Source organism: Cupressus sempervirens, chromosome 11 (assembly GCF_028749045.1).
Source record: "Cupressus sempervirens isolate cs-2001-9-10 chromosome 11, ASM2874904v1, whole genome shotgun sequence".
In the NCBI taxonomy this organism is placed as follows: Eukaryota; Viridiplantae; Streptophyta; class Pinopsida; order Cupressales; family Cupressaceae; genus Cupressus; species Cupressus sempervirens.
Window position 1 is genome coordinate 397,413,671 of NC_143128.1, and position 26,415 is coordinate 397,440,085.

General features: G+C 37.9%; 7 pseudogenes; all 7 read right to left on the minus strand.

The window, feature by feature from the left end:
- Nucleotides 1-2,154: 2,154 nt before the first annotated feature.
- LOC149529818 (5S ribosomal RNA) lies at nt 2,155-2,273 on the minus strand (annotated as a pseudogene).
- Nucleotides 2,274-2,705: 432 nt separating this feature from the next.
- On the minus strand, nt 2,706-2,824 carry LOC149529819 (5S ribosomal RNA; annotated as a pseudogene).
- A 1,945-nt stretch (nt 2,825-4,769) lies between these two features.
- On the minus strand, nt 4,770-4,888 carry LOC149529820 (5S ribosomal RNA; annotated as a pseudogene).
- Nucleotides 4,889-5,858: 970 nt separating this feature from the next.
- Nucleotides 5,859-5,977, minus strand: LOC149529821 (5S ribosomal RNA; annotated as a pseudogene).
- Nucleotides 5,978-21,522: 15,545 nt separating this feature from the next.
- On the minus strand, nt 21,523-21,641 carry LOC149529822 (5S ribosomal RNA; annotated as a pseudogene).
- Nucleotides 21,642-22,894: 1,253 nt separating this feature from the next.
- Nucleotides 22,895-23,013, minus strand: LOC149529823 (5S ribosomal RNA; annotated as a pseudogene).
- Nucleotides 23,014-23,711: 698 nt separating this feature from the next.
- On the minus strand, nt 23,712-23,830 carry LOC149529824 (5S ribosomal RNA; annotated as a pseudogene).
- Between the last annotated feature and the right edge of the window lie 2,585 nt (nt 23,831-26,415).

A 26,415-nucleotide genomic window follows, 5' to 3' on the forward strand; every position in this document is an offset into this window, starting at 1 on the left:
GAGAAAAATAGATCTGAATAATTAAATTATAGATCTAAAAAGGACCATACCTGAATTGCAAATCAAGGACTCTAGGTTCCAATTTGCAAAAAAAAATTGCCTCATGGTCAACTTTGGGCCAAGATAGCCAAGTTTATAGTCGATCTACATCGATTCAACATTTTGGACACAATGGCGAGGTCAGACCTTGCTCTGGATGCTCCTAATTTTTGTAGCACTCCAGATTTAGGCTGAGGTGATGAAGCAAGCGTGGTCTCAAATGGCTATGTGATGAGAATTTCTCCAAGCTCTTATACCACGTAAGAATTTTCCTAAGGGAAAAATTTAACCAGGAACTAAGAACTCAAACACAAGAACAACTATAGACCAAGAGAGAGAGTGTGATCAGAATGACAATATACTCAATATGCCAAGTTAAGAGTACACTAGGAGTGCTTGTATATAAAGGCCTCTAAGATACATCTAGAATGCCTTGTAATTAGCTACATGATAAGTCATACAACTAGGTAGATGTCCACTAGATATGATTTATCCTACATTAAGCATGAAAGTATGTGCGATGATGTGAGGATAAGCCTACAAGGGGGTCATAGGAAAATCAGTGTTGTAGACACCATGTGCTAAAATAGAGTTGCGTACTCTTGTACAGTCTACATGACAACTCAAAAAAGAGCACAAACTCCTAAGTGTCTCACAAACATAAAAAATTAAATAATGCATTAACCTAAGTAAACTTAAGTACGTGTAAATAGTGGATACTTATTTACACCAACAGTTATTATATCGACTTTTTTAGCCATATGGAGATTACTTTGTTGAGGAACATCATTTTAACATCATCTCTATCATCTAGAATGCAACTCATCTGGGACTTGGAGGGTGCTAGCAGGAAGAAAGATGTAGCAAGTTCCTATCTAGGAGTTGCAAGTGGGCTTGGGGACCCAAAATGAATTTGAATTGGGGAACAAGAGGAAACAAGGATGCATGATTGAAAATAGTCTTTGAGAACTGAAAGAGTAGTGAAAATATAAAATTGACATGGTATAAGAATTAAAAGAACTATTAACATGCATTCTAAAGCACTATCAATGCATGAAGAAGTAGAAAGAGCTCTAGACTTAGGAATGTGCCTTATTGAGTACTGAGAAGGCACATCTAGGAAGATGAGCACAAGCACCTATCAAGCCCTCACAGTGCACCATTGATGTTTTAGCGTTGTAAGACTAAGTCACCATGTTCCAACACTACATGACAAGAAAGTGACTTGAGGTACCCAAAATAGACTCAAGGACTGAATCAGGTTTTGGGATAGAAAATGGGGAACAAGACTAGAAGGGAAGATGCATGCTCAAAAAGGGCTTCAGAGAGGCAAAAAAAAAATGTAAGTAATACGGTTGTGAGACCAAAGATTGAAAAAAGGGTGCAACACTGGGACTTCCTGAGAGGTCACCCATCCTAGTACCAGTTCGGCCCAAGTGCACTTAACTGTTGAGTTCTGATGGGATCTGGTGCACTAACACTAGTATGATCACAAGAAACATCAAACTCTTACATCATCACCTTAGGACATGCATTTGGTTGCATGTCATCTAGGATGCACCTTATCCAACACTTTGAATGTCCCTTATGGAGCACCTAGAATGCACGAGCAAGTAAAGAGCACACTAAAATTAAGAACTCACCTTATCTGCCACTCAGAAGGCACTAATAGGAAGAAAAGTGTGAGTTTCTATGGGGATATCATCTCCTAATGAATCCACATTGAAAATTTTAAGAAGAGCAGAGGAGTAGGTCAAAAAGTTATGACCCTCGAAAGTTCTTGAATCAACTTTCGAATCTTATAGGCTTTTTTCCATCATAAGAAAACATTTTTATTATATCGACTGTTTTAGCCATATGGAGATTAATTTGTTGAGGAACATCATTTTAACATCATCTCTATCATTTAGAATGCAACTTGTCTAGGACTTGGAGGGCACCAATTGGAAGAAAGATGCAGCAAGTTCCTATCTAGAAGTTGGAAGTAGGCTTGGGGACCCAAAATGAACTTGAATTGGGGAACGAGAGGAAATGGGGACATGCGATTGAAAATGGGTTTTGAGAACTAAAAGAGTAGTGAAAATATAACAATGACATGATCTAAGAAGTTAAAGAAAGGTGCAACACTAGGACTTCCCACGAGGTCACCCATCTCAGTACTACTCCAACCCAAGCGTGTTTAACTGCAGAGTTCTGATGGGATCCGGTGCACTAATGTTGATATGATCACACCCAACATCAAATCCTCTTGCCCTAACCTTAGGACATGCATTAGAATGTATCTAACCTAGGATGCACCTTATTTAGCACTCTGAACGTGCCTTCTAAAGCATTATTAATGCATGAGGAAAAAGAAAGAGCTCCAGACTTAGGAATGTGCCTTATCGGGTACTAAGAAGGCATCAATAGGAAGACAAACACAAGCACTTATCTAGCAGTCAGAGTGCACCATTGACATTTTAGCATTGTAAGGCTAAGATGCCATTTTCCAACACTGCATGATGAGAAATTGACTTGAGGTACTAAAATGGACTCAAGGACCGAATCCAATTTTGGGATAGAAAATGGGGAGCAAGACTAGAAGGGAAGATGTATGCTCACAAAGGGGTTCTGAGAAGCAAAACAATTGTGTAAGTAATATGTTTGTGAGAACAAAGACTGAAAAAAGGGTACAATGCCAAGACTTCCTGGGAGGTCACCCATCTCGGTACTACTCCAACCCAAGCATGCTTAACTGCAAAGTTCTAATGGGATCTGGTGCACTAATGCTGGTATGATTGCACTGAACATCAAATTCTTACGTCCTCACCTTAGGGCATGCATTAGGTTGCACCGTATCTAGGATGCATCTTATCCATCACTTTGAATGTGCCTTGTGTAGCACGTAGAATGCACAAGCTAGTAAAGAGCACTCCCACATTAAGAATGCACCTTATCTTGCACTCAAAAGGCACCAATAGGAAGAAAGGTGTGAGTTTCTATGGGATAACATCTCCTAATGAATCCACGTAGAAAATTTAAAGAAGAATGAAGGTGCACGTCAAAAGCTTCGGCCCTCGAAAGTTCTTGAATCAACTTCCCAATCTTATAAGCTTTTGTCCATCATAAGAACACATTGTTGTTATAGTGACTATTTCAGCCATATGGAGATTACTTTGTTGAGGAACATCATTTTAACATCATCTCAGTCATCTAGAATGCAACTCTTCTAGGACTCAGAGGGCACCAGCAAGAAGAAAGATGCAACAAGTTCCTATCTAAGAGTTGGAAGTAGGCTTGCGGACCAAAAATGAACTTGAATTAGGGAACGAGAGGGATGGGGATGTGCGATTGAATACTGGCTCTGAGAACTAAAAGATTACTGAAAATATAACAATGACATGGTCTAAAAAGTAAAATAATGGTGCAACACTAGGACATCCTAAGAGATAACCCATCCCAGTACGACTCCGACCCAAGCGTGCTTAACTATGGGGTTCTGATGGGATCTAGAGCAGTAATTTTGGTATGATCACCTCCAACATCAAATCCTCTTGCCTTGACCTTAGAAAGTACACTAGAATGCATCTAACCTAGGATGCACCTTATTTAGCACTCAGAAACTACCTTCTAAAGCAATATTAATGCACGAGGAAGTAGAAAGAGCTCTAGACTAAGGAATGTGCCTTATCAAATATTGAGAAGGCACTGCTAGGAAGATGAACACAAGTGCCTATCCAGCACTCAGAGTGCACAATTGACATTTTAGCATTGTAAGGCTAAGATGCCATTTTTCAAAATTGTGTGATGAAAAATTGACTTGAGGTACCGAATTGGGTTCTAGGATAGAAAATGGGGAGCAAGACCAGAAGGGAGGATGCATGCTCAAAAAGGGGTTTTGAAAAGAAAAATAGCAGCATAAGTAATACAATTGTGAGACCAAAGGCTGAAAAAAGGGTGCAACACTAGGACTTCCTGGGAGGTCACCCATCACAGTACTAGTCTGGCCCAAGTGCACTTAATTGAGGAGTTCTGATGGAATCTATTGTACTAACACTGGTATGATTGCACCGAACATCAAACTCTTATGTGTTCACCTTAGGGCATGCATCGAATTGCACCTTATCTGGGATGCACCTTATCCAACACTCTAAACATGCCTTATGGAGCACCCAGAACACATGAGCAAGTAAAGAGCACTCTAACATTAAGAATGCACCTTATCTAGAGCTCAAAAGGCACCAATAGGAAGAAAGGTTCAAGCTTCTATGGGGATAACATCTCCTAATCAATCCACGTTGAAAATTTCAAGAAGAATAGAGGTGCGGATCAAAAGTTATGACCCTTGGAATCTTATAAGCTTTTTTCCATTATAAGAACAAATTTTTATTCTATCAACTGTATAAGCCATATAGAGATTACTTTGTTGAGGAACATCATTTTAACATCATCTTTGTCATGTAGAGTGCACCTTATCTAATAGTCAGAATGTACCTCATCTAGCACTTAGAATGAAAGGGCAAGTAGAAAGCACTCCAACATTAGGAATATAACTCGTCTGGGATTCCAAGGATACCAAAAAGAAGAAAGACACAACAAGTTCCTATCTAGGAGTTGGAAGTAGGCTCAGGGGCCCAAAATGAAGTTGAATTGTGAAACGAGAGGAAATGGGGATGTGTGGTTTAAAATGGGCTCTGAGAACTAAAAGAGTAGTGCAAATATAACAATGACATGGTCTAAGAAGAAAAAGAAGGGTGCAACACTAGGACTTCCCAAGAAGTCACCAATCCTAGTACTACTCCGGCCCAAGCATGCTTAACTATGGAGTTCAAATGGGATCTGATGCACTAACTCTAGTATGATCGCACCCAACATCAAATCCTCTTCCCTGACCTTAGAACTTGCATTACAATGCATCTAACCTAGGATGCACCTAATCTAGCACTCAAAATGTGCCTTCTAAAGCACTATTAATGCACGAGGAAGTAGAAAGAGCTCTAGACATAGGAATGTGTACCAAGAAGGCACTGCTAGCAAGATGACCACAAGAACCTATCCAGCACTGAGAGTGAACCATTGAAATTTTAGCATTGTATGGATAAGATGCCATTTTGAAACATTGTGTGATGAGAAATTGACTTGAGGTACCCAAAATAGACTCAAGGACCGAATTAGGTTTTGGGATAAAAAATGGGGAGCAAGTCTAGAAGGAATGATGCATGCTCAAAAAGGGGTTCTGAGAAGCAAAATATCAGTGTAAGTAATATGGTTAGGAAAACAAAGACTGAGAAAAGGGTGAAATACCAAGACTTCCTAAGAAGTCACCCATTCCAATACTACTCTGGTGCAAGCACGCTTAATTGTGGAGTTGTGATGGGATCTGGTGCACTAATGCTAGTATGATAACACCCAACATCAAATCCTCTTGTGCTGACCTTAGAACATGCATTAGAATGCATCTAACCTATGATGTACCTTAGCACTTAGAACATGCCTTCTAAAGCACTATTAATGCACAAGGAAGTAGAAAGAGCTCCAGACTTAGGAATGTGCATTATCTAGTACATAGAATGCACCACTAGGAAGGTGAACACAAGCACCTATCCAGCACTTAGAGTGCACCATTGACATTTTAGCATTGTAAGGCTAAGACACCATTTTTCAACACTGCATCACGAAAAATTGACTTGAGGTACCCAAAATGGACTCAAAGATAGAATTTTGTTTTAGGATAGAAAATGTAGAGCAAGACTAGAAGGGAAGATACATGCTCGAAAAGGAGTTTTGAGAAGCAAAATAATAGTGTAAGTAATACGGTTGTGAGACCAAAGACTAAAAAAGGGTTTCAACACCTAGACTTCTCATGAGGTCACCCATCCCAATACTACTCCAGCCCAAGCATGCTTAACTGAGGAGTTTTGATGGGATCTGGTGCACTAACGCTGGTATGATGGAACCCAACATCAAACCCTTACATCCTCACCTTAGGGTATGCATTGAGTTCCACCTTATTTGGGATGCAACTTATCCAACACTTTGAACATGCCTTATGCAAGACATCAGAATGCACAAGCAAGTAAAGGGATCTCTGACATTAAGAATGCACCTTATCTAGCACTCAAAAAGCACCAACAGGAAGAAAGGCATGAGTTTCTATAGGGATAACATCTCCTAATGAATCTATGTTGAAAATTTCAAGAAGAATGGAGGTGCAAGTCAAAAGTTACAACCCTCAGAAGTTCTTGAATCAACTTCCCAATCTTATAAGCTTTTGTCCATTATAAGAACAAATTGTTATTATATCAACTATTTCAGCAATATGGAGATTACTTTGTTGATGGACATCATTTTAACATGGTCTCTATCATCTAGAGTGTGCCTTATCTAGCACTCAAAATGTACCTCATCGAGCACTCAAAATGAAAGTGCGAGTAGAAAGCACTCCAGCATTAACAATGCAACTTGTTTGGGACTCAAAGGGCACCAACAACTAGAAAGACACTGCAACTTCTTATCCAATAGGTTGAAATAGTCTCAAGGGCCCAAAATGAACTTGAATTGAGGAACAAGAGGAAATGGGGATGCACAATTGAAAATGTGATCTAAGAACTAAAAGAGTAGTGCAAATATAACAATGACATGGTCTAAGAAGTAAAAGAAGGGTGCACCATAGGGACTTCCTAGGAGGTCACCCATCCCAGTACTACTCTGGCCCAAGCCCACTTAACTACGAAGTTCTGATTAGATCTATGCACTAATGATGGTATGATCACACCCAACATCAAATCCTCTTGTCTTGACCTTAGAACATGCATTAGAATGTATCTAACTTAGGATGCACCTTATCTAGCACTCAGAACATGTCTTCTAAAGTGCTATTAACACACAAGGAAGTAGAAAGAGCCCCAAACTTAGGAATGTGACTTATTGGGTACCGAGAAGGCACCACTAGGAACATGAACACAATAGCCTATCCAAAACTTAGAGTGCACCATTGAAATTTTAGAATTGTAAGGCTAAGACACCAATTTCCAACACCATGTGACAAGAAATTGGCTCTAGGTACCCAAAATGGACTCAAGGACTAAATCGAGTTTCAAGAAAAAAAATGGGGAGCAAAGACCAAAAGGGCGGATGCATGCTTGAAAAGGAGTTCCAAAATGTAAGACAACAACATAAGTAATATGATTGCAAGATAAAAGACTTAAAAAAGGGTGCAACATAGGGACTTCCCAGGAGGTCACCCATGTTAGTACTACTCTGGCCCAAGCGTGCTTAACTGGGAAGTTCTGATTGGATCCAGTGCACTAATGCTATTATGATCGCAACCAACATCAAAATCTTAGATCCTCACCTTAGGGCATGCATCAGGTTTCACCTTATCTAGGATGCACCTTATCCAAAACTCTAAACATGCCTTATGGAGGACCCAGAATGCATGAGTAAGTAAAGAGCACTCTCAGATTAAGAATGCACATTATCCAGCACTTAGAACGTACCTCTTCGAGTAATCAAAATGAAAGGGTGAGTAGAAAGCACTCTGGCATTAAGAATGCAACTTGTCTAAGACTTAAATGACACCAACAGGAAGAAAGATGTAGCAAGTTCCTATCTAGGAGTTGGAAGTAGGCTCAAGGACCCAAAATGATCTTAAACTAGGGATTGAGATGAAATGGGGATGTGCGATTAAAAATGGGCACTGAGAACTAAAAGAGTAGTGCAAATATAACAATGGAATAGTCTTAGAAGTAAAAGAAGGATGCAATACCAAGACTTCCTAAGAGGTCACCCATCCTAGTGCTACTTTGGTCCAAGCATGCTTACCTATGAAGTTTTGATGGGATCTATTGCACTAATGCTAGTATGATCAGACCCAACATCAAATCCTCTTGCCCTGACATTAGAACATGCATTAGAATGCATCTAACCTAGGATGCACCTTATCTAGCACAAAGAACATGCCTTCTAAAGTACTACTAATGCATGAGGAAGTAGAAAGAGCTCTAGACTTAGGAATGTGCCTTATCAAGTATCTAGAAGGTATCGCTAGGAAGATGAACACAAGTGTCTATCCAACACTCAGAGTGTACCATTGACATTTTAGCATTGTAAGGCTAAGATGTCATTTTCTAATATTGTGTGATGAGAAATTGACTTGAGGTACCCAAAACAGACTCAAGGATTGAATTGGGTTTTGGGATAAAAAAATGGGGAGCAAGACTAGAAGTGAGGATGCATGCTCAAAAAGGGGTTCTGAGAAGCAAAAAAATAGCATAAGTAATACAATTGTGAGACCTGTGTGCTAAAATGTTGTCACACTTCTATGAATCATTACATGTAAGAAAACTCAAGAATGAGCTCTCACAAATCGATCCATAGCTCTCTACTCATAGAGTGCAAGGGTTTGCAATGGAGGCCCTCAGTTTGACCTATTTTTGTGCCCATGCAAGTACACCATGAGATGAGAGATTCAAAGAGAAAAAGCAAGAATGCTAGTCTCCATGATCTTCAAATATGCATGAAAATAAGATCTAATCTATGAAAGCAAAATCTAATCTATAAATGCAAGATCTAAGCTAAAAGCCCATGATGGGTGCAAGAGAGAAAAAGACAAGAAAATAGAAGTTCTCCACAAAAAGCTTTTGTATTCAAACTCCTTCAAAAATTGGTTTTCAAACCTGCAGCATAACGATAGCATAATCATGGGTGTCTAACATGAGGAGAGGGCTCTCCCTTATAAAGGAAATTATGGAGGTGAGAGGCTTCTCACAACCAATATGGGATAATTGAGCTTGATCCATGTGAGACAAAATTCCACCAATGAGAAAAGAGGAGTGGTTGAGGAGAAAGTGGAAAGATAAATCCCACTTAGATCACATTTTTAAGTGTAGAGAAATTAAATAAAAAGAATTTATTTTATTTCTTTTTTTCATCAAAAGAGATATTTAAGTGGGATTTTTATTTAATTAAAAGGGAGCAAGTTCTTTTTAATTAAATAGAAGATATTTAATTAAATTAAAAGAGAGGTTTTTCTCTTAATTAATTAAATGTGGATGAACTGTTTAATTAAAAGAGAGGTTTTCTTTTAATTAAATGGGGATTTTATTTTATTTAATTAAAAGAGAAGATTTTCTTTTAATTAAATAAGACTTGGAATAAAATGATCAATCTTAGAAATGAAATAAATCGAATTTGATCAAAGAAATTGATTTGAATTGATTTAATAAAATATTACAAACCATTGATTCAGAAAATTTGATAAATTGATAAATTGAATAATGGGGGCCCATAGTCTAGGCGACCATTTTTGGGTGCATACATTTGCCCCTCTTTGACTAATGTGTGATCGATTCGGGAACACATGTAGTCAAAGAAAGAAATTGAAGTGTGAGGTCAATTTGGGATCACAAAACAACCCAGATGTGTGGTCGACTCGGGAACACATCAGGACAAAGAATACAAATAAATTTTAACTTGAAAAAGTTGAGGATAAAATTGATAAAACTGAATCAAGGATTGAAATTGATAATTACTGCCCCCTCGTGATCGAAATCGAAATGAGATAGAGGAGAAACAACAAATTGATAAATTTGATCAAATCGAACAAAAGATAAGGTTCTTGATGTAAGATGAAAGATATAAGAATCATAGAACCAAGGTAGATCATCAAGCATGAAATATTATGCCCCAAAGGTGATTTAGAAGAAAAGAAGTGGGGAAAAAGAAAATGGAAGATAGAAGTTTGAAAGATATGGAAAGAAATAGAAATAAGAAAAGAAAATGCTCCAAAAATCAATCAACTGTTTAAGATAGAAATTTTGATTGAGATCACGACAGAAAATAAGGAAATGAAGATCAAAATGTGATCACAATTGATTAAATGTCCACAATAAAGATGAAAGGAGAACCCTCTCAAACTCATAATGCAGCCTAAAAATGCAAACTAACATGAAGTCTAATAATGCAAGCTACATGAAATGCAATGGTGTACTTGCAAAAGAGCAACTGTAACATAGGATTTTGTGTTCATCATTCATTAGAGAATGTAAAAGAACTTATTTTCATCATTATTTTCTTTGATAGGAGAACTTAAAGCTTGAGAAGACTTAGGAAGAGTAGAAAGTGGAAGGGAACATGGTGTGGTAGAACAAGAAGATGGAAGACTTTGATCTTGACAAGGATCTTTGGATAACATAAGCATAGAATTTTTTTCTTGATTTTCAATAGGCTCAACATTGGAAGTAACAACATCATTTTTAATAACCTTAATGGAAGTATCATCTTTGGAAGGAGAAAGTGTACTAAGGCCATTTTTATTGTCAATAAGCTCAGTGGTGCAAACAGTATCTTGATCTTTCTTCGGAGAAGACTTAAGACATGGTGGACTGAATGAGAAAGGGCATAAGGGATCAAAAGAACCATGAAACATATCAAAGACATCGTGAAAATAATTGGATGACATTGAAGGTTCTTGATCTTGATCTTTCTTTATATTCTTTTCTTTATCATTTTTAGAGTCCTCTTGACATGAAGCCACTCCTAAGGAGAAGGAAGCATGTTGGAATTGTATGGAAGACTTTGGAATAGATGATGAAAGACTAGCTGAAGTAGGCATTATAGCGCAGGAAGGCTTAGGCTCTTTAGGTTTAGCATTGTCAAAGGTATTTGCATCCAAGTGAAGGTTAGCTTGAGTTTCTTTAAGAGGTAGACTTTGAGGATAACTATAGGGAACCAAATGAAAAGCATTAGAATCTTTGTTGGATGAAGGATTGGTAGAAGACTTGAGAGACTCAGAATCTTTAGGGGATGTATAGACCATGGAGGAAGTAGAAGATGGAAGAGAACTATCATGAGACAAAGGTTCAACATTAACATGATCTTGCTCAAGAGTGTAATCTTTATTTTCAGCATGAGGCTTCTTAGAAGAGGAACTCGTATCCCATTGATGTTGTATTTCAGCACAAAAAAATGCTTTCTCTTCATCAAAAAATGTAGATTTATCATTTAGGTATTGTTCACAAAATTTATCAATGTTGTTTTCAAGATTTGATTCATGTGAATTACCATCAATATCTTTTCTTGACTCATCCCCTTTAAGCACAAGCATAGGACTAGGAGGACTTTTAGGAACTGTTGGAATGTAATAATCATCACCATCATAATCATTGTCACTAGAAGAATTATAGATAGGCATATCACAAGACTTTTCATGTTGTTCATTATCATATGTCTTAATAAGAGGAACAAGACTCTTGGTAGAAGTAGAAGAAGAATGATATCGTGAAAAAGAGGTAGGTGAAGACCTAGATGGATGATATCTAGAAGAGTCATGGTAAGATTTAGAAGATGAAGTATGTGAATGATATTTAGAAGAATTATCGTAAGACTTAGAAGATGAAGAATATGAAGGATATTTAGAAGAATCATGATAAGACTTGGAAGATGGAAAATCTGTATGATATTTAGAAGAATCATGATAAGATTTGGAGGATGAAGAATCTGTATGATATTTAGAAGAATCATGATAAGACTTGGAAGATGGAAAATATTTGGAAGAAGGATATTGTGATTTGATCTTGCACATGATCCTAGAAAAGGTGTCTAATTTATCTATTTTTTTAATCATTTTTGTTGCAACGTTAGCATCCATGCATCTATTGGAGTGACAACACTTTTCAAATTCAAGAAGGAGGTGAATTTCATCTGAGCTCAAATGAGGATCCCTAAAAAGATATCCAAGATCCATGGTTCTAGAAGAAGAAGAATCAAGTATGGAAGAAGAGAAAGAATGAATAGAAGAAGGTAGACTATATGATAATAGGAGGAAAAGAATCAAGAAGACATGAAGAAGAGGAATAATGGAAATGAGAGACTAGAAAGACATGGAAGATGAAGAAGAAAGAAGACCAAGAGTCATTTTGAGAAATTTGATACCATTTGAGATCATTTGAATGTTGAGAAACATGTAATAGAACTTGTAATAAACATGAAAGAAAAGGTACTAGTTGATAGGATAACCCTAAGAAACGTTGGTACCAAACTAGGATAGTAAAAGCACTAACTTGTCCAAAAGAGATGTGATAAGATAGAATTTTGCAATAGGCATAAATCAACACTGCCACAGAGGTGCTCACAACTTTGGGTGAATACCCTAGCACATATGGACCAGGAGGATGATTTACCCAAATTATAAATAATTAAAATTGAACTTTGATGAAAGTGAATGGACAAGAGATTACTAAGACTCTCCAAGTGTAATATCTTTCTCAATAAGGACAATTTCTATCTTACCAACTCCAAACAAGGTCTCTTGTGAAATCAATGATCACTAATTCAAGAGGTCAAAGCACAATAACCCATGGTGCAAAAAAGCTTTTAACAATGAGAAAAGTAGCCTAATCCAAATAGGACCAACCTAGGGAGACTAGAAATAATGGGATAACAAAGTTATTCGATCGTAAAGTCTCAACTCAAGAACTCAGATTTTGTTCATTTTAAATATCCAACTAGATGTATCAATAGAGTCTTTATCATAAACCAAGCACACAAGATAGAAAATAGGGATTTCAAGCAAACAATCTTCAAACAATGAACAAGGGGCAAAGCAACCTCACGCATGAGCAATCAAGTGACTTAGTTTATGCTAATCCCTAGGAGAGCTAATTGTGTATGTTCTCAAAGAGTTTCACAATCATTGCATACATCCCTAGAAAATAAAAGTTGGCCTCTCTAAGTTTTTTAGTAATGGTTTGACTCTGCAACTTTTATGATTCACAGGGGTGACCTCCAATCCCGGCACACCAAGGTTTTGACACAGTCTGAGAACTTAATCTTCAAGAGCTACTAGGGAGATCTGACAACCCACAATGAACCATACCCCATGGAGATTTTTTCCACGAGGACATTTATATAGCGATTGTTGCAACCACGACAGAAGTGGCTATTACCGCTTGAGGTTTCGTCCACAGTTTTCCCTATATAGGGATTGTCTGCTATGGTTAACCCTCTCTAAAGGTGACCGACTCACAATAGTGGACCACAAGGGGACTTAGCTTTCAAATCCAAGGTTTTGACACCTTTTCACTTTTAGCCCAATCAAAGCAAGCAGATTAATCCGACATGCTACCTAAGATTATCTCAAGATCTATGATATCAACCCCTAGTGATCTATCAACCTCTCCGGAGAAAGGATGCCTCAATCACCAAGTTGAAGATTCATCTATCTAAGAGATTCTCAAAGTATCCTCCCCACCTACAAGGAATCTGTCTTTGAGAGGAGTTTCACTAGGAACTCACTCTCTCAAGATCCACGAATAGTATTCATGGGGCCTAATTACTATGTGTGTACAGATGTTAATTCCCCAAAAGCAAATCTATCCAAGAATAATCAAAAAGCACAAGGTGGTACACTTAACGCTTTAACTAATGCAAGGTGAGTCCAAAGATGTGGAACACTTAACCCTTCACACAAGCCAAAACGAGTCCACAACTCAAAGATTAGTGAGTTTTAGAAAGTAAAAGAGGGTTGCCAAGTGGAGCACTTAATGCTTCTATCCTATAGACCCCTCCCCTTTAATGTGGTGCTGATCTTGCAACCACGGGGTGGAATGAGGGGCCGGCGGATTCAGCGAGTCCAATAACCCAATATAGCTATCTAAATCTATCACTAATAATCAAGCTTGCTAAATAAAAATCAATGGAGATTACAACCTAGTATCAATTATGCATGTGTTTGAAAAATAAAAGCATAAGCAAAACACACAAGCTAGACACATGAGAGGTTCATTTTAAAGTTCCAAATCAAAGTGTTATCAGCCAAAGAAGAATACCTGAAGTCCTCGCAACGCGCTTAGTAGATCTTACCTATTTTTAACAACTTTAGCATGTTTTTTCAATAAAATCACAACTTGCTGCTATGCTATTCCAAAAAAATTAGAAAATACAGAAAAACCCAAAACAGTGAGTAGTTAGCAGAAAAAAACCAGAAAAACAGGAAAATCCCTGCAAAAAAAATACGAATAACCTAGTCAACATGATTAGACCTTTTTTTTTTTGCTATGATTTTGAATCCAAAAATAGAAATGAAAAGAAGAGACCCCTGCTAAAAACTAAAGAGCTTTCCAAAAATGTAAGAAATTCAAAAAAATTTCTTCATTTGTGCCCTAGGGACCCAATTTTTTAAAATAGGCCAGATTCATCAAATCAAGTTTTTGATCTTTAATACGGCCTCAAAATTCAAAACACAAAGAAAGAACCCCCCATTAAAATTCAAAAAGCTTTCTAAAAATGTAAATTTTTCCAAAAAATACGCTGATTTGCGATCAGAAATGACTTTTTATGAAAAATAAAGAGAAATTCATAACTCACGCAAATAATGTCAAAATGATCTGAAAATCGAACTGGGACATGTTGGGCACATAACCAACCCACAAAAAAAATTTCAGAACCAAACTCTAAGTGGTTTAAAAGATATGATTGAATCTTTAAACCAACTAGATTTTTTGCCTGCAAACCAATCTATATATGGGTTGGCCTTAAAACCAAAGTGAAAAATTTACAAGAGCACTTGATTAGATCCAATATGCTGCTGTAAAAAACCAGAGATGAAAAATAAAAGTAAATGGAGCTAGAAACTTGATTCAAGCCCCACGGTGGGCGCCAAAAATGTGTGCTAAAATGTTGTCACACTTCTATGAATCATTACATGTAAGAAAACTCAAGAATGAGCTCTCACAAATTGATCCATAGCTCTCTACTCATAGAGTGCAAGGGTTTGCAATGGAGGCCCTCAGTTTGACCTATTTTTGTGCCCATGCAAGTACACCATGAGATGAGAGATTCAAAGAGAAAAAGCAAGAATGCTAGTCTCCATGATCTTCAAATATGCATGAAAATAAGATCTAATCTATGAAAGAAAAATATAATCTATAAATGCAAGATCTAAGCTAAAAGCCCATGATGGGTGCAAGAGAGAAAAAGACAAGAAAATAGAAGTTCTCCACAAAAAGCTTTTGTATTCAAACTCTTTCAAAAATTGGTTTTCAAACCTGCAGCATAACGATAGCATAATCATGGATGTCTAACATGAGGAGAGGACTCTCCCTTATAAAGGAAATTATGGAGGTGAGAGGCTTCTCACAACCAATATGGGATAATTGAGCTTGATCCATGTGAGAAAAAATTCCACCAATGAGAAAAGAGGAGTGGTTGAGGAGAAAGTGGAAAGATAAATCCCACTTAGATCACATTTTTAAGTGTAGAGAAATTAAATAAAAAGAATTTATTTTTTTTTTTTTTTCATCAAAAGAGATATTTAAGTGGGATTTTTATTTAATTAAAAGGGAGCAAATTCTTTTTAATTAAATAGAAGATATTTAATTAAATTAAAAGAGAGGTTTTTCTCTTAATTAATTAAATGTGGATGAACTGTTTAATTAAAAGAGAGGTTTTCTTTTAATTAAATGGGGATTTTATTTTATTTAATTAAAAGAGAAGATTTTATTTTAATTAAATAAGACTTGGAATAAAATGATCAATCTTAGAAATGAAATAAATCGAATTTGATCAAAGAAATTGATTTGAATTGATTTAATAAAATATTACAAACCATTGATTCAGAAAATTTGATAAATTGATAAATTGAATAATGGGGGCCCATAGTCTAGGCGACCATTTTTGGGTGCATACAAGACCAAAGACTGAAAAAAGGGTGCAAGACTAGGACTTCCAATGAGGTCACCCATCCCGATACTTCTTCAACCCAAGCACGCTTAATTGTAGAGTTCTGATGGGATCCGATGCACAAATGTTGGTAATGTCACACCCAACATCAAAATCTTACATCCTCACCTTAGGGCATGCATCAAGTTGCACCTTATCTAGGATGCACCTTATCTAGCACTCTGAAAATGCCTTATGGAGCACCCATAATGCATGAAAAAGTTAAGAGCACTCTGAAATTAAGAATGTGTCTTATTTGGCACTTAGAAGGCACCAATAGGAATAAAGCCATGAGTGTTTCAGCCATATGGTGATTACTTTGTTGAGGAGCATCATTTTAACATCATCTTTGTCATCTAGAAAGTACATTATATAGCACTCAAAATGTACCTCATCAAGCACTTAGAATGCAAGGGCCAGTAGAAAGCACTCCAACATTAAGAATGCAACTTGTCTGGGACTCAGAGGGTGCTAGCAGGAAGAAAGATGCAAGAAGTTCCTATCTAGGAGCTGGAAGTAGGCTCAGGGACCCAAAATGAACTTGAACTGTGGGATGATATGAAATGGGGATGCGTAATTAAAAATGGGCTTTGAGAACTAAAAGAGGAGCACAAATATAACAATGACATAGTCTAAGAAGTAAAAGAAGGGTGCAACATTACAGTGACTTCCTTGGAGGTCACCCATAGCAGTACTACTCAGGACCAAGTGCGCTTAACTACGAAGTTCTAATGGGATCCGGTGCACTTATGCTGGTGTGATCACACCCGATATTAAATCCTCTTGCCTTGACCTTAAAACGTGCATTAGAATGTATCTAACCTAGGATGCACCTTATCTAGCACTCAAAACATGCCTTCTAAAGCACTATTAAAGCATGAGGAAGTAGAAAGAGCTCCAAACTTAGGAATGTTCCTTATCAGGTATCGAGAAGGCATTGCTAGGAAGATAAAACACAAGTGCCTATCTAGCACTCGAAGTGCACCATTAACATTTTAGCATTGTAAGGCTAAGATGCCATTTTCCAATAACATGTGACAAGAAATTGACTCGAGGTATTGAAACTAACTCAAGGACCAAATCAGGTTTTGTGACAAAAAATGGGGAACAAGTCTAGAATGGAAGATGCATGCTCAAAAAGGGTTTCTGAGAAGCAAAACGATAATGTAATTAATATAGTTGTGAGACCAAAGACTAAAAAAAGGGTGTGACATCGGGACTTCTTGGGAGGTCACCCATTCTAGTACTACTTTGGCCCAAGTGTGCTTAAGTACAGAGTTCTAATGGGATCCAGTGCACAAATGCTGATATGATCAAACCCAACATCAAACTCTTATTACCTTAGGGCATGCATCAAGTTGCACCTTATCCTGGATGCACCTTATCCAACACTGTGAATGTGCCTTATGGAGCACCTATAATGCACAAGCAAGTAAAGAACACTTTAACATTAAGAATGGACCTTACCAAGCACTTAGAAGGCATCAATAGGAAGAAAGGTTGGAGTCACTCATACCAGTACTACTCCGAGCCACGTGCACTTAACTACAGAGTTCTAGTGTGATCTGGTGCACTAACACTGGTATGATCACACCCAGCATAAAAATCTTAAGTCCTCACCTTAGGGAATGCATTTAGTTGCACCTTATCTAGGAGGCACCTTATCTAGTACTCTAAATGTTCCTTATGGAGCACCCAGAATGCATGAGCAAGTAAAGAATACTCTGACATTAAGAATGCACCTTATCTAACACACAGAAGGCACCAATAGGAAGAAATGCTTGAGCTTCTATGAGGATAAAATCTCCTAATGAATCCTCATTGAAAATTTCAAGAAGAACAGAGGTGCAAGTCAAAAGTTATGACCTTTGGAAGTTCTTGAATCAAATTCCCAATCTTATAAGCTTTTTTCCATTATAAGAACAAATTGTTATTATATCGACTATTTTAGCCATATAGAGATTACTTTGTTGAGGAACATCATTTTAACATTATCTCTATCATGTAGAGTGCACCTTATCTACTAGTTAGAACATACCTCATCTAGCACTCATAATGAAAGAACGAGTAGAAAGCATTCTGACATTAAGAATGTCACTCATTTCGGATCGAAAATGAAGTTGAATTGTGAAATGAGAGGAAATGGGGATGCAAGATTGAAAATTGGCTCTGAGAACTAAAAGAGTAGTGCAAATATAACAATGACATGGTCTAAGAATTAAAAGAAGGGTGCAAGACAAGGACTTCCCATGAGGTCACCAATCCCAATACTACTCTAGCCCAAGCATGCTTAACTGTGGAGTTTTGATGGGATCCGATGCACTAACACTAGTATGATCACACCCAAAATCAAATCCTCTTGCCCTAACCTTAGAACTTGCATTACAATACATCTAACGTAGGATGCACCTTATCTAGCACTTAGAACGTGCCTTCTAAAGCACTATTAACACACGAGGAAGTAGAAAGAGCTCTAGACCTAGGAATGTGTACCGATAGGGCACTGCTAGCAAGACGAAGACAAGTGCCTATCCAACACTAAGAGTACACCATTGACATTTTAGCATTGTAAGGCTAAGATGCGAATTTCCAACACTACATGATGAGAAATTGACTCGAGGTACCGAAAATATACTCAAGGACCGAATCATGTTTTGGGATAGAAAATGGGGAGCAAGTCTAGAAGGGATGATGCATGCTTGAAAAGGGGTTGCGAGAAGAAAAACATCATTTTAAGTAATACAGTTAGGAGACTAAAGACTAAAAAAAGGGTGCAACATTGAGACTTCTCAGGAGGTCACCCATCCCAGTACTACTCTGGTGCAAGTGCACTTAATTATGGAGTTGTGATGGGATTCAGTGCACTAACACTGGTATGATAACACCCAACATCAAATCCTCTTGTGCTGACCTTAGAACGTGCATCAAAATGCATCTAACCTATGATGCACCTTATCTAGCACTTAGAACATGCCTTCTAAAGCACAATTAATGCACAAGGAAATAGAAATAGCTCCAGACTTAGGAATGTTCCTTATCTGGTACAGAGTATGCACCACTAAGAAAATGAACACAAGTGCCCATCTAGCACTTAAAGTGCACCATTGACATTTTAGCATTGTAAGGCTAAGATGCCATCAACACTGGGTGAAAAGAAATTGACTCAAGGTACCCAAAATGAACTCAAGGACTGAATTGTGTTTCAGGACATAAAATAGGGATTAAAACTAGAAGGGAGGATGCATGCTCAAAAAGGGGTTTTGAGAAGAAAAACAATAGTGTAAGTAATACAGTTGTGAGACCAAAGAATAAAAAAAGGTTTCAACACCGAGACTTCCCATGAGGTCACCAATCTCAATACTAATCCGGCCCAAGCACACTTAACTGCGGAGTTCTAATGGGATCTGGTGCACTAAGGCTAGTATGATGGCACCCAACATCAAACTCTTACGTCCCCACCTTAGGGTGTGCATTGGGTTCCAACTTATCTGGGATGCACCTTATCTAGCACTCTGAATATGCCTTATGTAGCACCTAAAATGCATGAGCAAGTAAAGGGATCTCCGACATTAAGAATGCACCTTCTCTAGCACTTAGAAGGCACCAATAGGAAGAAAGGTGTGAGTTTCTACTAGGATAACATCTCGTAATGAATCTATGTTGAAAATTTCAAGAAGAATGGAGGTGCTAGTCAAAAGTAACAACCCTTGAAAGTTCTTGAATCAACTTCCCAATCTTATAAGCTTTTGTCCAATATAACAATAAACTGTTATTATATCGACTGTTTCAGCAATATGGAGACTACTTTGTTGATGAACATCATTTTAACATGGTCTCTGTCATCTAGAGTGTGCTTTATATAGCACTCAGAATGTACCTCATCGAGCACTCAAAATGAAAGGGTTTGTAGAAAGCACTCTGGCATTAAGAATGCAACTTGTTTGGGACTCAGAGGGCACTAGCAAGAAGAAAGACACTACAAGTTCTTATGTAGGAGTTTGAAATAGGCTTGGGGACCCAAAATGAACTTGAATTGGGGAACGAGAGGAAACAAGGATGCACGATTGAAAATGGGCTCTACGAACTAAAAGAGTAGTGAAAATATAATAATGACATGGTCTAAGAAGTAAAAGAAGGGTGCAACATAGGGACTTCTTGGGAGGTCACCCATCCTAATACTACTCCAACCCAAGTGCACTTAACTGCGATGTTCTAATGGGATTTGGTGCACTAACGATGGTATGATCACACCCAACATCAAATCCTCTTGTCTTGACCTTAGAATGTGCATTAGAATGCATCTAACCTAGGAAGCACCTTATCTAGCAATTAGAATGTGTCTTCTAAATCACTATTAACACACGAGGAAGTAGAAAGAGCTCTAGACTTAGAAATGTGACTTATCAGGTACCCAAAAAACATGGCTAGGAAGATGAACAGAAGCAACTATCCAACACTTAGATTGCCCCATTGACATTTTAGAATTGTAAGGCTTATACACCAATTTCCAACAATGTGTGACAAGAAATTGGCTCTAGGTACCCAAAATGGAATCAAGGACCGAATCGGGTTTTGGGACAAAAAATAGGGAGCAAAGACCAGAAGGGAGGATGCATGCTCAAAAAGGCATTTCGAGATGCAAGACAACAACATAATTAATATGGTTGTGAGATGAAAGACATAAAAAAGGGTGCAACATAGGGACTTCCTGAGAGGTCACCGATCCTAGTACTACTGTGGCCCAAGCATGCTTAACTGCAGAGTTTTGATTGGATCTAGTGCACTAATGTTGGTATGATCGCAAGCAACATCAAACTCTTACATCCTCACCTTAGGGCATGCATTGGGTTACATGTTATCTAGGATGCACATTATCTAACACTCCAAACATGGCTTATGGAGAACCTAGAATGCACAAGCAATTAAAGAGAACTCTTACATTAAGAACATGCCTTATCCAACACTCAAAACATACCTCTTCGAGTACTCATAATGAAAGGGCGAGTAGAAAGCACTCTAACATTAAGATTGCAACTTGTCTAGGACTCAAAGGGTACCAACAGGAAGAAAGATGTAGCAAATTCCTATCTAGGAGTTAGAAGAAGGCTTAGGGATCCAAAATGAACTTGAATTAGGGAATGAGATGAAAAGGAGATGCATGATTGAAAATGCGATTTGAGAACTAAAAGAGTAGTGCAAATATAAAAATGACATAGTCTACGAAGTAAAAGAAGGGTGCAACACCAGGACTTCTTGGGAGTTCACCCATCCCAGTGCTACTCCAGCCCAAGCGCACTTAAGTACAGAGTTTTGATGGGATCTGGTGCACTAACACTGGTATGATTGGACCCAATATCAAATTGTCTTGCCCTAACCTTAGAACATGCATTATAATGCATCTAACCTAGGATGCACCTTATCTAGCACTTAGAATGTGCCTTCTAAAGCACTATTAATGCATGAGGAAGTAGAAAAAGCTCCATAATTAGGAATGTGCATTATCGGGTATCAAGAAGGTACTGCTAGGAAGACAAACACAAGTGTCTATCCAACACTCAGAGTGCACCATTGACATTTTAGCATTGTAAGGATAAGATGCCATTTTTTAATACTGTGTGATGAGAAATTGACTTGAGGTACCCAAAAAAAACTTAAAGATCAAATTGGGTTTTGGGATACAAAATTGGGAGCAAAACCAAAAGGGAGGATGCATGCTCGAAAAGGGGTTCTGAGAAGCAAAAAAAAAATGTAACTAATATGGTCTCGAGACTAAAGACTAAAAGAGGGGTGCAACACTAGGACTTCCAAGGAGGTCACCCATCCTAGTACTTCTCCAACACAAGCGCTCTTAACTGTAGAGTTCTAATGGAATCCAGTGCGTGAATACTAGTATGATCACACCCACCATAAAACTCTTAAATCCTCACCTTAGTGCATGCATCGAGTTGTACCTTATCTGAGATGCACCTTATCTAGCACTTTTAATGTGCCTTATGGAGCACCCATAATGCATGAGCAAGTAAAGAGCACTCTGACATTAAGAATGTTCTTTATTTGGCATTCAGAAGGCACCAATAGGAATAAAGGCACGAGTTTCTATGGGGATAACATCTCCAAATAAATCCACATTGAAAATTTCAAGAAGAATAGAGGTGTGGGTCAAAATTTATGACCCTTAGAAGTTCTTGAATGAACTTCCCAATCTTATAAGCTTTTGTCCATTATAAGAATTTTTTTTTATTATATCGATTGTTTCAGCCATATGGAGATTACTTTGTTGAGGAACATCATTTTAACATCATCTCTATCATCTAGAAAGCACCTTATCTAGCACTCAAAATGTACCTCATTGAGCACTTAGAATGTAAGGGCTAGTAGAAATCACACTAGCATTAAGAATGAAACTTGTTTGGGACTCAGAGGGTGCTAGCAAGAAGAAAGATGCAGTAAGTTCCTATCTAGGAGTTGGAAGTAAGCTTGGGGACCCAAAATGAACTTGAATTGGGGAAAAATATGAAATGGGGACGCGTAATTGAAATTGAGCTTTGAGAACTAAAAGAGTAGTGCAAATATAACAATGACATAGTCTAAGAAGTAAAAGAATGGTGCAGCAACATAGGGACTTCCCTAGAGGTCCCCCATCCCCGTACTACTCAAGCCCAAGCACACTTAATTATGAAGTTCTAATGGGATCTAGTGCACTAACGCTTGTATGATCACACCCAATATTAAATCCTCTTGCCCTAACCTTATAACATGCATTAGAATGCATCTAACCTAGGATGCACCTTATCTAGCACTTAGAACATGCCTTCTAAAGCACTATTAATGCATGAGGAATTAGAAAGAGCTCCAGACTTAGGAATGTTCCTTATTGGGTATTGATAAGGTACTGCTAGGAATCTAAAATAGAAGTGCCTATCTAGCACTCAAAGTGCACCATTGAAATTTTAGCATTGTAAGGCTAAGATGCCATTTCCAACACCATGTGACGAGAAATTGACTCAAGGTATTGAAACTAACTCAAGGACCGAATCAAGTTTTGTGACAAAAAATGGGGAGCAAGTCTAGAAGGGATGATGGATTCTCAAAAAGGGATTTTGAGAAGCAAAACAACAATGTAAGTAATATAGTTGCGAGACCAAAAATTGAAAAAAGGGTGTGACACCGGGACTTCTTGGGAGGTCACCTATTCTAGTACTACTTTGGCCCAAGCGTGCTTAACTACAGAGTTCTAATGGGATCTAGTACATGAATGCTGGTATGATCACATCCAACATCAAACTATATTATTCTTAGATTAGGGCATGCATCAAGTTGCACCTTATCTAGGATGCACCTTATCCAGCACTCTAAATGTGCCTTATGGAGCACCTAGAATGCACAAGCAAGTAAAGAGCACTATGACATTAAGAATGCACCTTATCAAGTACTCAAAAGGCACCAATAGGAAGAAAGGCATGAGTTTCTACGAGGATAATATCTGTAATGAATACACATAGAAAATTTCAAGAAGAAAGAAGGTGTGGACCAAAAGTTATGACCCTCAAAAGTTTTTAAATCAACTTCCCAATCTTATAAGCTTTTCTCTATTATAAGAACAAATTGTTATTATATCAAATGTTTCAGCCATATGGAGATTACTTTGTTGAGGAACATCATTTTAACATCATCTCTATCATCTAGAGTGTGCCTTATCTAGCACTTAGAACGTACCTCATCGAGCACTCAAAATGAAAGAGCGAGTAGAAGTCACTCCGACATTAAGAATGCATCTCATCTGGGATTTGGAGGGGGTCAGCAAGAAGAAAGACACAACATGTTCCTATCTAGGAGTTGGAAGTAGGCTTAAGGATCCAAAATGAACTTGAATTGGGGAAAGAGAGGAAATGGGGATGCATGATTGAAAATTGGCTCTAAGAACTAAAAGAGTAGTGCAAATATAGCAATGAAGCAATCTAAGAAGTAAAAGAAGGGTGCAACACTAGGACTTCCCAGGAGGTCACCCATCCCAATACTACTTTGGCCTAAGCATGCTTAGCTATAGAGTTCTGATGGGATCCGGTGCATGAATGCTGGTATGATCACACCCAACATCAAATCCTCTTGCCCTGACCTTAGAATGTGCATTAGAATGCATCTAACCTAGGATGCACCTTATCTAGCACTCAGAACATGCCTTCTAAAGAATTATTAATGCATGAGGAAGTAGAAAGAGCTCCAGATTTAGGAATGTACCCTATCGAGTATTGAGATGGCACTGCTAGGAAGATGAACACAACAACCTATCTAGTAGTCAGAGTGCACCTTTGAAATTTTAGCATTGTAAGGATTAGACACCATTTACCAAAATCACATGATGAGAAATTGACTTGAGGTACGCAAAATGGACTGAAGGACTGAATCGAGTTTCAAGATAGAAAAGGGGAGCAAGACTAGAGGGGAGGATGCATGCTGAAAAAGGGGTTCTAAGTAGCAAAACAATAGCATAAGTAATACGATTGCAAGAGCAAAGATTCAAAAAAGGGTGCAACACAAGGACTTCATGGGATGTTACCCATCCTAGTACTACTCCAACCCTAGCGCGCTTAACTGCAGAGTTTTGATGGGATCTAGTGTACTAAGACTGGTATGATCACACCCAACATCAAACTCTTATGTCCTCACCTTAGGGCATGTATCGTGTTGCACCTTATCTGAGATACACCTTATCTAGCATTCTAATCATGCCTTATGGAGCACCCAAAATGCATGAGCAAGTAAAGAGCACTCCCACATTAAAAATGTGCCTTATTTGGAACTTAGAAGGCACTAATAGGAAGAAAGGCATAGGTTTCTATGTGGATAACATTTCCTAGTGAATCCACATTGAAAATTTCAAGAAGAATGAAGGTATGGGCCAAAAGTTATGACCCTCAAAAGTTCTTGAATCAACTTATGAATCTTATAAGCTTTTGTTCATTATAAGAACAAATTTTTATTATATTGACTATTTCAACCATATGGAGATTACTTTGTTGAGGAACATCATTTTAACATATTCTATATCATCTAGAGTCTAGCTTATCTAGCACTCAGAACGTACCTAATTAAGCACTCATAATGAAAGGGTGAGTAGAAAGCACTCCGACATTAAGAATGCAACTCATTTGGGACTCAAAGGGTGCCAATAAGAAGAAAGATGCAACAAATTCCTATCCAGGAGTTGGAAGTAGGCTTGGGGAGCCAAAATGAACTTGAATTGGGGGAATGAGAGGAAACGGGGATGTGTCATTGAAAATCAACTTTGAGAACTAAAAGAATAGTGCAAATATAACAATGAAACATTCTAAGATGTAAAAGAAGGGTGCAACACTGGGACTTCCTGGGAGGTCACTTGTCCTAGTACTACTCAAGCCCAAGTGCACTTAACTACAAAATTTTGATGTGATTCGATGCACTAACGCTGGTATGATCCCACCCAACATCAAATCCTCTTGCCCTGACCTTAGAACATGCAATAGAATGCATCTAACCTAGAATGCCCCTTATCTAGCACTCAGAACGTGCATTCTAAAGCACTATTAAATCACAATGAAGTAGAAAGAGCTCTAGACTTAGGAATGTGCCTTATCGAGTACCGAGAAGGCACTCCTAGGAAGATGAACACAGGTGCCTATCTAGTACTCTAAGTGCACCATTGATATTTTAGCATTGTAAGGGTAAGACACCATTTTCCAACACCATGTGACAAGAAATTGGCTCCCTATACCCAAAACAGACATAAGGATTAAATTAGGTTTCTGGAAAGAAAATGGGGAGCAAGACCAAAAGGGAGGATGCATGCTTGAAAATGGGTTCTGAGAAGGAAAATAGTAGTGTAAGTAATATGATTGTGAGACCAAAGACTAAAAAAAGAGTGCAACACTAGGACTGCCTAGGAGGTAACCCATCCTAGAACTACTTTGACCCAAGCACACTTAATTGTGGAGTTCTAATGGGATCTAGTGCACTAACGTTGGTATGATCATACCCAACATCAAACTCTTATGTCCTAACCTTAGGGCATGCATCATGTTGCTCCTTATCTAGGATGCACCTTATCCAACAATGTGAACATGCCTTGTGGAGCACCCAGAATGCATGAGCAAGTAAAGAGCACTCTGACATTAAGAATGCACCTTATTTGGCACTCGAAAGACAACAATAGGAAAAAAGGTGTGAGTTTCTACGAGGATAACATCTCCTAATGAATCAACATTGAAAATTTCAAGAAGAATAGAGGTGCAAGTCAAAATTTACGACCCTTGAAAGTTCTTGAATCAATTTCCAAATCTTATAAGCTTTTGTAACTTATAAGAACAATTTTTTATATTATCAACTATTTTATCCATATGTAGATTATTTTGTTGAGGAACATCATCTTAACATCATCTTTGTCATCTAGAGTGCTCCTTATCTAGAACTCGAAATAAAAGGGTGAGTGGAAAGCATTTTGGCATTAAGAATGCAACTTGTTCGAGACTTGGAGGGTGCCAGTAGGAAGAGAGACTCAACAAGTTCCTATCTAGGAGTTGGAAGTAGGCTCAAGGATAAAAAATGAACTTGAATTGGGGAACAAGAGGAAACTGGGATGTGTGATTGAAAATGGGCTCTGAGAACTAAAAGAGTAGTACAAATATAACAATGATACAGTGT